The sequence below is a fragment of the Bos taurus genome, chromosome 22 (genome assembly GCF_002263795.3).
Source record: "Bos taurus isolate L1 Dominette 01449 registration number 42190680 breed Hereford chromosome 22, ARS-UCD2.0, whole genome shotgun sequence".
Taxonomy (NCBI): domain Eukaryota; kingdom Metazoa; phylum Chordata; class Mammalia; order Artiodactyla; family Bovidae; genus Bos; species Bos taurus.
Window position 1 is genome coordinate 31143974 of NC_037349.1, and position 13278 is coordinate 31157251.

Below are 13278 nucleotides of genomic sequence, written 5' to 3' on the forward strand. Positions count from 1 at the left end.
TTTATAATACTTTATTCCATCCAATGTCAAGGTCTTAAAAACAAATTTTGAAAGCACTTAAGAGGTTCTTTTAACAGCTGTATTTAGTAACAAATGACAGATATCTATTAATATAAGTACATCTTATATAAAATATTTTAATATGGATTTTAGGTGATAGTATATTCTTATTAACATCATGTGTAAAATGGCACATCATAGCAGCTCTTTTACATGAAAGATCCATTTAGTCCCATCTTCAAATTATGGATTAATACAATATTCTACACCATAATGGTTCCAAAAGCATTGTTAGCATTATGTATTATTCATGTTTTCAGGTACCATTGTTTCAGCTCATAATAGAGTATCTCACAATTATGAGTGAAGCTTATAATGAACTGAAGAAAACTACCTAACTGTACTATTTTAATAGGTCACCTAGTTGGTTCTGATGACACCTGAGCACTAGAATTATTTCAGTCCTTGGCACTGGGTTCAAACTAGAGAAAATACAAATTTTCAGTTCCAAAAGATCTATTTCAATCACATAAGCACAATGTGTTTAAGATGGTATTTTTAAAGCTGCATATAACCATCAAGTATTATGGCTACTGTGGTGTATTCAAACTGTAAATTAAAATGTTCAACTGAATTAAAATAAATGAGATTTAAATATAGGCCAATATATGTCCATTAAGAATAAAATACATTGTACTAGGCAGTTACAAAATCTAAACATTACACAACTGGCTTCTCAAACTTTCCCATGAATGCAGCATTCCCTGGGCATCCTGCTCCCAAGCAGAATCTAATTCAGGAAAGCTGGGGCAGGGCCTGATATTCTGCTTTTCTCACCAGCTCCTGGAAGAAGCTGACCTCTGACTATCAGAGGATAACTACAGACAACCAAACAAATACCAGCTGGTTTGTGATTTGCCACTCTGCGGAACTTGGTCTTCTAGTACTAACCAGGATGCCGTACTGATAGAATCAAACGAGTAACTCATGCAAAGGGCTTTTAGCGTAACCAAGGACTCCATCTTTCGCTGCCACTTTTAGAGATTATCTACCATGTTGATTCACTGGGTTTAATACCCAATAAATGTTAGCTTTAAGCAAATTCTTGTGTGAGCTCTAATCTCTGATCGAGTGAGCCCAGTGATAGGCAATTATCAAGATCTTATAAGGCAGCTGATCTACTGATTAGAATGTGCTTCCAACTTCAACTGATGCATCTGCTATCTGCTATACTATAATAAGAAATATTGCTCTTAGTTGTTTTGGAACTGACCAAAAATAAGCCTAATCCTTTTCTGCATGTCAGAATCATTAATATTTTATGACATGTGGTTATTTGTTCATTACAATTTTTATTTTCAAATTATTATTATTTTTTTCAGAACAGAGTATGTTCACTTGGTTGAAAAATGAAAAAAAAAAAAGATCAGGAGGTATTGAAATAGATGCCCTTAGTACTGGATTTATTACTCCATGGCTGTGACTAAAAGCAGCTGCAGCTCTGCCCAAGGGCTCCCCAGCTCCAAGTCACCATCAGTTGGTGAGGTTTCCACCCACTGCTGGGTCGCTCTAACGTGCAGTTCATACGGTCTTCGAGGCTGCCAGTGGGGCGGAGTTGCATTTGCTCACAGTGGTAACCTGTTCAATCATTCATCAGTTATGACTTCCTGGGATCACATGCTAAAAAGCTTCTTGGATGAAACTCAACATCAGCTTCTGAGGGAACTAAATGAAGTCAGTTACAAAGTATAAAGTCTCCCTCCAGTCCTCATTCTTTCCTCCCCACAACCCAGTTCTCACGCCCATTAGGTAAGTTATGTTCTTTCCAGGTTTTAATTCTATGAATCTCCAAGCAAATACAGATGCCTAGTCCTTTCTTTTAAAATAAAATATCCTTAGACTACACTATTCCTGTACCTTTTTTTCACTTAACGTATCTCAGACATCTTTCAACATGAGTGCACGGAGAGCCCTCATTGCTTTGTATGGTTATACGGTATTCCATTTTATGTAAATGATCCACTGGTCCAAACCAGTTTTGCCATTTCTTCAGCTCGCGTATCTGGGTTTTTTTTTGATTACTTATTGAATCACAAAGTTGAATCACTTAATGATCTCTTCTGGCCACAAACCAATTTACTGATGTCATTCTCAAAGTATTATACCTCGTACTGAACAATTCTCTTACAACATTCTCTCTAACGCAACACAAGTGGGATACTATTCCTCTTGCCCAAGACAAAAATAAAGTCTAGGTCAGCTTGCTCACACTGTTAAATGGTAGGCTGATGCTGAATTTATAAAGAGTTGAAGCTCTTAAGGCTTCTTCACATGGGATTTCTCATCCTATATTTATATAATCGATTTCTTTTAAACACAGTTCTGGAACTTCACCCTCTTTGTGTACATTTTATGCCCACTGCTTCAGCTCCTTGTCTAGTCCATATTCCTAACACAATCATTAGCCCCACCTATTGAATATTTAATACGTGCCAAGCCCTGTCACTTGTACTTTATACTTATTATTTATCACTATCTTATGGGGCTTCCCAGGTGGCCCAGTGGTAAAGGATCTGCCCGCCAATGCAGGAGACGTGGGTTCGATCCCTGGGTTTGGACGATCCCCTGCAGAAGGAAATGGCTACCCACTACAGTATTCCCGACTGGAAAATCCTATGGACAGAGGGGCCTGGCAGGTTACAGTCCATGGGGTCTCAAAGAGTCGGACACGACTGAGCAACTGAGCTAGAGAGAACTATCTTATGAGTCAATTATCATCTCTATTTACAGGTGATGAAATGGATGCTCAGAGAAGGTAAGTCGTTTGCCAGAATCATGTAATCAGCAATTGGAAAAGCCCAGGACTGTTATGCTTCAGCCTTAATACTCCTGTCCAAGGAACAAACTGTCTTTCCCAACTTTCTGTCAAGTGCACAGAGCAATTACTGTCTTCAGTTAAGTAGTTAATGAAATTACAAATTATTCTATGACTAGGGATTGGCTCATAAATTGATATCTATAGAGAACACTTTCCCATTACACTAGCCAAAGTTCTCTAGAGAAATAGAACTGATAGGATGATAGGAGATAAATACACACACACACACACACACACACACACACACGGGCTTCCCTTGTGGCTCAGACAGTTAAAAAAAAAAAATCTACCTGCAATGCAAGAGACTCAGGTTTTCTTCCTGGGTCAGGAAGATCCCCTGGAGAAGTAAATGGCAACCCAACTCCAGTAATCTTGCCCAAAGAATCTCATGGACATAGGACCCTGGAGGGCTACAATCCATGGGGTTTCAGAGCTGGACACACCTGAGAGACCAAGAACACACACACACACACACACGCATATATATAGTTCTCTTATGACATATTGTATGTGTATATATACAAATATACACATATACATGACGATATTTATTACAGAAATAGGCTCACACAGTTATGGAAGCTGGTTAAGTCCCACACACTGCCATGTACAAGCTGGAGAACTAGGAAAGCCAGTGGTATAACTCCCAGCATGAGGCCAAAGTACCACAGTCTGATATCCCAAGAACCTTGAACTTCAATGGTGAGGGCATCACCCTTTCTCTGCTTTTCTGTTCTGTTGGGGCCTTCAGGGGATTGGCTGATGCCATCCCTAGGAGTGTGGGCAAATCTTTACTCAGTCTACAGGTTCACCTAATGAATCAAAAGCTAAATCTCTTCCAGAAACACCCTCACAGACCTACCTAGAAATAAAAGTTTTATCAGCCATCTGAGCATTCCTTAGCCCAGAAAAGCGGCTTGTGAAATGAGCTATCACATCAGTTTAGCACTGATCAATAATCAATGTTCTAGATGTTGTCTTTCAAAAGTTAATATGCTTTTTACTATACAGTAAATACAGATATTTACAGATACAGATATTACTATATCCTTTCACCACTTTCCAGAAAAGTAGTTAGAGATTTCAAACAGTAAGATAACAACAAAACCACAAAGCCTTTATTATATTAACTTTTTCTCTTTTCCAGGTGAAGAAAAGGGATCTGATTGGTATGACTTTTACAGAACCCCTACTGTGAATTTTTGCTTTCTGAGCCTCCCAAGCTGCCACTTAAAGAACAGGATGCCCAGTCTGGGGTAGGAAGCAATGTAACCTCATTAGGTTGTCTCATCCAGACTTTTAATTTTTCTGCATTTTCAAAACTTATATGAGGATTTAGTCATTTCTAGTTTTCTCACGCTCCTCCCATCCTCCAGAATGCCTTGTAGATAACTGAGGCATGTTCTAGTTTTATAACTGCAAGTGGTACCCTGGACAAAATCTTTATAAGCTTTAGGACAACTGACTCTGGATTCATTTTGATATTTGGCAAAACTAATACAATTATGTAAAGTTTAAAAATAAAATAAAATTAAAAAAAAAATAAAGAATCCCATATAGCTGTTTACTACTCTTCTGGGCCTCCTGTTTCTTCCTTCCACATCAGTTTGCAAATTATTTCCAGTGAAGGAGGCAGAAGGAGAGCCAGTATCCAGCTGGCTTTCTCACAGTCGTCAGTTATCAATATACCATCAGCTCCATCTCTTCCCAATGCCTCCAAAAAAACCCGCAAAAACTTTCTTTTTAAAAATTATTTTTAGAGCATTTCAAAAGCTGCAGATCATTTTAGACATTGGCCTGTTATATACTGCTTTTCTGATTCATGTCATCATTTGTTCAAATTCTTTATTTTTCCCATTACCAGCTCATTGCAGGTCTTTTTGTGTGTTTGTTTGTTTATAGATACATGATTAGGTCTCTTGCAAGAATTTAATTTATAAGAGCCATTTATAAGACTCCATTCTTGGAGTCACCTTTTTTCCTACAGTCCCTGGCCATGGAATTTTATGCATCATTTCCAGCAAACTTAAACCTTACTGTGGTCTAGGTCTATGATTTTTACAATGCCCCCTTAGAATTCATGAAGAAAACAGTCAGCTGATACAGAGTAGGAAACAGGAAGATGTCTAGCAAAAAGTACCTTGTTCCCCTTAATTTGGTATCTGTGTTTAAGTAAAATATACACACAGTTTTAATACCTATATTGTGTGATTTCATTTTATGAGAACTTGAAAAACCTAAATTGAAGTTGCACAACAAAAAAGGTTGAATAAACTCTCACTTTATGCAAAAAACTGAAATAAAAGAAATTCTCCCAAATTTTAAAATTTCATTAGGGACTGCCATTTTTAAAATGTCTATCAATAGATGGACGCTAATGAAGATGCAGTACATAAATACAATGGAGTATTACTCAGCCATAAAAAGAATGAAACAGAAGGGAACAGCTACCCACTCCAGTACTCTGGCCTGGAGAATTCCAAGGACTGTAGAGTCCATGGGGTCACAGAGAGTGGGACACGACTGAACAACTTCCAGTACTTTGGCCACCTTATGCAAAGAGTTGACTCATTGGAAAAGACTCTGATGCTGGGAGGGATTGGGGGCAGGAGGAAAAGGGGACGACAGAGGATGAGATGGCTGGATGGCATCACTAACTCGATGGACGTGAGTTTGAGTGAGCTCCAGGAGTTGGTAATGGACGAGGAGGCCTGGCGTGCTGCAGTCCGTGGGGTCACAAAGAATTGGACACGACTGAGTGACTGAACTGAACTGAACTGAAAGGCCTTGCAGAACAGGAAGTGTGGGATGTTCCCACACATTACTATCAGTCTAGGATAGACCAATTATTTTAAAATAAGCAAGCATTAAAGGACATAAATGGCATATAATGTTGAGTTAAAAACTATATACATTCACAGGCTATCTAAAACCATCCTTTTTAAGCATGAACTCTATTCAAAAGAATAACAATTTGAGAAATATTGAATACACCCTGTACACAATAAATGATACAGAATATAGTCTCTGAGGATGATAAACAAAGTAAGATTAATATTAAAAAATTATCAACATTGTAAAAACTAGACATTAAAGAGCAATCTCCTTTCTCATTTCCCCAAACCAGTGGTATAAAACAAAACCAAATAAATAATTATAAACTTTTTTGGAGATAATAAAATTGAGACTTACCTCATTTTGTGAGATTCCACCAGACGTAAGTTGAGGAACAAATTCAAAACATAACATTTCACATTTAAAATGTAAAAACACATAATGGACCTGATTTAACTGCTACCCATAATTTGCCTACCTCTGTTCTAAGAGGGTGTTGAGGCATATGAAAATTTTAATAGGTGATAACGTCCAATGAGCAAAACTTAAAAACACGCAGGAGATGAGACAGCTGAACTCTTCTGTCAACATTACCTTTTACATCACCTTTGTCTTTCAATCTTGAACACATATAAAGATAATGTATTGCCCCCTTGCCAGACAAACCCAGCACAATTTCCCATCGGGCCTGTATAAGCCCTCAGAATCCTCCTCAACCCACTTCTCAATGCAGCCAGAAGCAACTCGAATCGACAGAAGATATAAAACCTATTTGCCATCTCTGATCTTCTATACGCTAAGAGTACATTATCCAGAGTTTGATCCAGCGCTTTGGAGTCACAGAGTAGAGAGGAGCCAACCTTCCTTAACCCCAACTGTCGCAGCCTACGGCCGCAAACATTTTCAACCTCATCATGCCGCTGACATGCATTCAGCTAACAAGCAGCTAAAACCTTGAAGCTGAATACCTCTGCATACCTGAATACCTCAACCTCTGCATACCAGTTGCTGTTAAGCCATACCTTATGGCATGGTTTAATGTTAAGCCTTATCTGTTAGATTGTAGTGTATATCTATACTTCTCTGTTAGATTGTAGTGTATATCTCCCAACTTCAACTCATTTAATAATGAATTAGCATGCCTTTGGATCTTTATGCTAATTCAGCAGGACTGAAGTAATGGTCTCAAATGGCATTGTTTAGAATACAATTTAAAGGTACCTTCTTGATAACCACAGCAACCATGTTTTAAACTCTTCTCTGCATCAAGAATTGAAAAATTTGAGCTAAGATTTATATTCACACTGTACACACTATCTACACAAAAATACATTTTTTGAGGGTGGAGTTTTTTTCAAAACCGTATCATTGTTTTACTAAATTAAGAAAATAAAGATAACTTTAAGATTGTTCTAGTACCTTAGAGCCTTAAGGACTGACTCCAACAAGAAACTTTAGGCAAGTAGTGTAGTGCAGGAATTTCTCATTTTCCAAGTAAATCTCTCAGTCAAGAATTAGAGTACCTGTCATCAGGAAAGATAAAAAGAATGTACACACAATTGAATTTCATACTGCTAAATAATAAAAAATGTGAGTTACTGATATAATCCAGCCATATAAGACATTAAACACTATCAGAGAGCTGTGAAAAGTCATAGGCATTACACAAACATAAAGTAATCATAAATTTGTATGTATTTGGGGTCACAAAGAATCAGACGCAATTGAGTGGCTTTCACTTTCATGACTAGATGACACCGTTCAAAAATCACCTCCATTTTGACAAAAGAAATTTCATGTGTCAAGTTTCTAATCCTTCCTGTTAGAAAACTATGCCCACATGAGACTTGCTCACCACCAACTTGTGGTTGGGTGGTGTTCCTTGCTTTGCGGTCTCCAAGGCTTAGACTCTGCCCCTTCCCATGAGCTGCCAAACTTTGTTTGTCTTAGGTTCCTGTCATGGGTTAAATTATGTCCCCCCCCCACCTCAAAAAAAACCACAAAAGATATGTAGGGAAATCCTAACTTCTGGCATCTGTGAAAATGTGACTGTATTTGTGAAATAGTGTCTTTGCAGATGTAATCAGGTTAAGATAATATCATGGTTATAATCCAATATGACAAGTGGTATTCTTCTAACAAGTGAAAAATGAGAGACATACAGAAAACGCCATGTGACAATAGACACAGAGACTGGAGTGAGGCAGCTATAAGCCAGGAAGTGCCAAGAATTGATGGCTATCACCAAAGCTGGGAAGAGGCAAGAAAAGATTCTACCCACAGTCTCAGAGGGAGCATGCTCTGGCTGGCACCTTGATGTTAGACTTCAGCCTCCAAAAGTATAAGAGAATAAATTTCTGTTAAGCCACCTAAGGTCATGGTATTTCATTACATCAACCTAATTCAGTGGGGCTCCTCAGAAGGAGACCCGGAGACAAGGATTTAGGACAAATGACTTTTTAAGAAAGTGCTTTCACTAGAAACCAGTAAGAAAGTAGAGAAAGCAGGACAGGGAAGGGTTTCAGAACAAAGTATGCGTGAGATCTTAGGCAAAGTTCCAACCTCAGCCCCATCTTATAAGGACCTTATCCCCGCTGAAAGCACAGGAGCTAACTTCATGCATCCTGTCAGGAAAGCCAGGCAGTCATTGGCTGTCCCACCAGAACTAACCAATGCCCTGGCACTTCAGGCTCTGTGGGCTGGCAAAGCAGCAGTAGTTGCCATTGGGCAAGTACCTGAAGAAGTTGCAGGCACTAACCTAGGAACACAATTACTAGGGAACCTGGGAAGATTTGGACTGCAAGGAGATCCAACCGGTCCATCCTAAAGGAAGTCAGTCCTGAATGTTCACTGTAAGGACTGATGCTGAAGCTGAAACTCCAATACTTTGGCCACCTGTTGTGAAGAACTGACTCATTTGAAATGACCCCGATGCTGGGAAAGATTGAAGGTGGGAAAGAAGGGGATGACAGAAGATGAGATGGCTGGATGACATCACCAAAGAAATGGACATGAGTTTGAGTAGACTCCGGGAGTTGGTGATGGACAGGGAGGCCTGGCGTGCTGCAGTCCATGGGGTCACAAAGAGTCAGACACGACTGAATGACTGAACTGAACTGGGTATGAAACACACAGACACAGTAAAAGGAATTTAGGAGCATTTGGGAAAGCACAGGTTGCATTTACAATACCCATTAGTAAAACATTTATTTTCTGCTCAAATTTCATAGAGTGGAGTCTGAAATTTTCAACTAAGCACAATAACTGATATGCCACCCAAGAGAGGAAAACCATCTATCTTTTTTAAAACTACAATGATAGGTCAAAGTCATTCACCTTTACAAACATAAATGGGTTCCAAACTGTATAGTATAGGGAACTCTACTTAACGTACTATGATGACCTGAAGGAAGTTTAAAAGGGAGAGTATATAGGTGTGGCTCGTTCATGTATAACAACTACACTCCAATACAAATTTTTTTAAAAGTTAGTAAAAATTCTTTAAACAAACAAACATAAATGGGTTCCTAAAATGTGGGAAATTCCAAACTGTAAAAAGCAAATCATGTTTTAAATGCATGAAGGAAAACTCAATACTCATAGAAAAACTTGTGGAACCCTGAGTAAACTGAGGTCTATTTCTTTATTCAAGCATAGCAGTTTTGCTATTATATACACCTATAATCCTACTATTATGAACAAATATTTTACAAATGCCTCACAGTACTCTTGAGATTATGCTTCCTGCTTTTATGAGTTCATATGCTAATACTTGTAGGATCTTTGGTCAAGTCATTTAACATTTCTGAGCCTCAGTTTTCCTTCCTGTGAAATGTAGTGTTAATACAAACTGCAAAGGAGATCATTATATAACTTATGTAAATGCTTTTGGTGAATATGAGTTTATATAAAATATTTTATATTATATTGAGTAACACATCAAAATAGGGTATAAGTAGGAAGTCCCACAGGAATTGCAAATGAAAAAAATATCAAGTCCATGTGATCTGTGGCATCATAGTACCAGGTAGATTCCTCTGAAAGATGCAGATACACTGGACAATTGTCAATGGATTCTAGAAAATCCTTGAACCACACATATTATTCTGCCGCTTCTAATTTTAAATACATCAAGAAAAATACTAGTTACAATTTATCTTCCCACACAGCTTGCCTATAAGGCAATAAAGTACTAATCCGAGAACAGGAATGTCTGAGACCTTAACAATTTCTCAGTGTACTTTGAAAAGATGGTAATCTAGTAAATAAGTCTGTATGTAAGTCTGGCTTTAAGTGCTCCCAATACTCTTAGGGCATAAAGTTAAGTTTGTGAGCCTTCAAAGTGATAACCATACCCTGAAATTTTTTCAATTCACCAAGATACCCTAAGTCTTGGCTGGCAAATAGCTGGCATCTTCTTCCTTGAAATTTCTATTCTCTGTATTGACTACGCCAAAGCCTTTGACTGTGTGGTTCACAACAAACTGTGGAAAATTCCTCAAGAGATGGGAATACCAGACCACCTGAACTGCCTCCTGAGAAATCCGTATGTAGGTCAAGAAGCAACAGTTAAAACTGGACATGGAACAACAGACTGGTTCCAAATAGGAAAAGGAGTACATCAAGGCTGTATATTGTCACCCTGTTTATTTAACTTCTATGCAGAGTACATCATGAGAAACGCTGGGCTGGAAGAAGCACAAGCTGGAATCAAGATTGCCGGGAGAAATATCAATAACCTCAGATATGCAAATGACACTACCCTTATGGCAGACAGCAAAGAACTAAAGAGCCTCTTGATGAAAGTGAAAGAGGAGAATGAAAAGCTGGTTAAAACTTAGCATTCAGAAAACTAAGATCATGGCATCCAGTCCTGTCACTTCATGGGAAATAGATGGGGAAGCAGTAGAAACAGTGGCAGACTATATTCTTGCGCTCCAAAATCACTGCAGATGGTGACTGCAGCCATGAAATTAAAAGACGCTTACTCCTTGGAAGGAAAGTTACGACCAACCTAGACAGCTTATTCAAAAGCAGACATTACTTTGCCAACAAAAGTCCATCTAGTCAAGGCTATGGTTTTTCCTGTGGTCATGTATGGATGTGAGAGTTGGACTATGAAGAAAGCTGAGTGCTGAAGAATTGACGCTTTTGAACTGTGGTGTTGGAGAAGACTCTTGAGAGTCCCTTGAACAGCAAGGAGATCCAACCACTCCATCCTAAAGGAAATCAGTCCCGAGTATTCATTGACAGGACTGATGTTGAAGCTGAAACTCCAATACTTTGGCCACCTAATGTAAAGAATGGACTCATGGGAAAAGACCCTGATGCTGGGAAAGATTGTAGGTGGGAGGAGAAGGGGACAACAGAGGATGAGATGGTTGGATAGCATCACTGACACGATGGACATGAGTTTGAGCAAACTCCAGGAGTGGGTGATGGACAGGAAGGCCTGGCGTGCTGCAGTCCATGGGATCACAAAGAGTCGGATATGACTGAGCGATGAACTGAACTAAACTGAAATGTATTAAATGCCATAATTTTCTTTAGGTTCTTGAGATTCCCTTTAATTAAACCTGCAGGATGCCTATAGAACTCAAAAAGTAATAATAGTCTATAGAAAAACGTTCATCAGTTCTGACAGCTACTTTGAATGCAGACAGTCATTTCATGGACAGCTGATTTCCAAAACACAATCTATACAAACCTCCTGTCTTCTTTTTCTTCTTTGGATATAATCCCTTGTTCACTGATAATTGAAACGTGTTTATGGTAATTTGATTCCTGTTTGTTTTTCCGTCTATTTTTAGTGTAGAGGAATGGCAGGAATTTAAACATTCTTCTACTTTTACATCTAGGCAAACATCACTGAAACAATATCCGTTCAAGTTCAGTTAAGATTTTATGTTGATATACTAGCCTGACCCTTCTGGATCAGAGAGATTATACCTTCTCTTTTTCTTTCTTCCTCTCTTTCCTTTTTCTCCCTTCTTTCCTTATGTTATATCTGGATCACATTTCTTCTTTATCATTTCTATTTTCATTCTCTTTCTAGGTTCTTCAAACTCTACTCCTCTACACGCACATCTTTCCTTATTCATGCATATACAGGCTTCTTGTTCGTTAGAAAGGAAAGAAAATAAAGCAAAAGAGGAAGGTGGGAAATGTGAAAGGGAAAAAAGAATGGAAGCAAATAAGGAAAACAATTAGATACATTTATGGTTTAGTCAAGCATGAATACATTACTACTTTTTTTTTTTTTAATTAAATGCCTGCTCCATGTAAGGCTTTGGGCTAGGTAGGGGGCTTCCCTGGTGGCTCAGAGGGTAAAGCGTCTGCCCGCAATGCGGGAGACCTGGGTTCGATCCCTGGGTTGGGAAGATCCCCTGGAGAAGGGCGTGGCAACCCACTCCAGTACTCTTGCCTGGAAAATCCCATGGACGGAGAAACCTGGTAGGCTACAGTCCATAGGGTCGCAAGGAGCTGGACACGACCAAGCGACTTCACTTTCACTTTCTGGTTTAGTCAAGCATGAATACATTACTACTTTTTTTTTTTTTTTTTTAAATTAAATGCCTGCTCCATATAAGACTTTGGGCTAGGTGGTGGGAAAGTAAAGTTAGACATGAAAATCATCACCTAATAGAGCAGACATCAAACAGCTGTAAATAAGCTAACACAAAGCAAAAGGTGGGCAAGTTCCCTAAGAGAGGCAGAGCTAAGTGACCGTGACAGTGGACATGAAGGGAAGATGACATTCAATTAGGTAGAGGGTGGAGAGTGCAGGCAGAGTCTCAGGGAAAAATGGGACTTGAGATAGGCCTTTGAGATAAAGATTTGCTTTCCCTTCTAATTTCTCCCATCCATTTCACTAAAAAATTCCTCAAGCAAGCTCTGTAGATCCCTTTCTTCATCACTCCTTCACTTCCTAGTTAATCTTCCTTCTCCTTTTAGTCCATCTTCAAAATTGACCTTTCAAAGAATACCTGTCACACTTTTACAGTCAAACTCCATAACTTGGAGACAGATTAAAAAAATAATAAACATCTTTTTTAAGGAAAAAAAAATTGCTCTTAACATCCCTAAGATAGCAATATCCCAGGTTTCTTCTTTCTTTAATCCAGGCCAGACATTCTAATGGGAACTGCTTTGTGATTTCATCATGATTAGTGTCAGGGATTTACCACTGTATGCAGCCCTGGAAGATCTGTTCCAAGATATGCCAAAGGGGGAAAGGAAGGGATAAACTGGGAGTCTGGGACTGACATATATACACTATGCTGCTAAGTCATGTCAAGTCATGTCCCACTCTGTGCGACCCCATAAACGGCAGCCCACCAGGCTCCTCTGTCCCTGGGATTCTCCAGGCAAGAACACCAGAGTGGGTTGCCATTTCCTTCTCCAATGCATGAAAGTGAAAAGTCAAAGTGAAGTCGCTCAGTTGTGTCCAACTCTTAGTGGCCCCAGGGACTATAGCCTAACAGGCTCCTCCATCCATGGGATTCTCCAGGCAAAAGTACTGGAGAGGGCTGCCATTGCCTTCTCTGCATATACACACTATTATA

General features: G+C 39.0%; 1 long non-coding RNA gene across 1 annotated transcript in view; it reads right to left on the bottom strand.

The window, feature by feature from the left end:
• The window catches only part of LOC104976682 (uncharacterized), a 692169-nt gene that overhangs the window by 302774 nt on the left and 376117 nt on the right, over positions 1-13278 (bottom strand). The window contains exon 6 of the long non-coding RNA XR_003031815.2: positions 7133-7236. This is a non-coding gene — a long non-coding RNA (uncharacterized lncRNA). The remainder of the gene's footprint in view (positions 1-7132; positions 7237-13278) is intronic.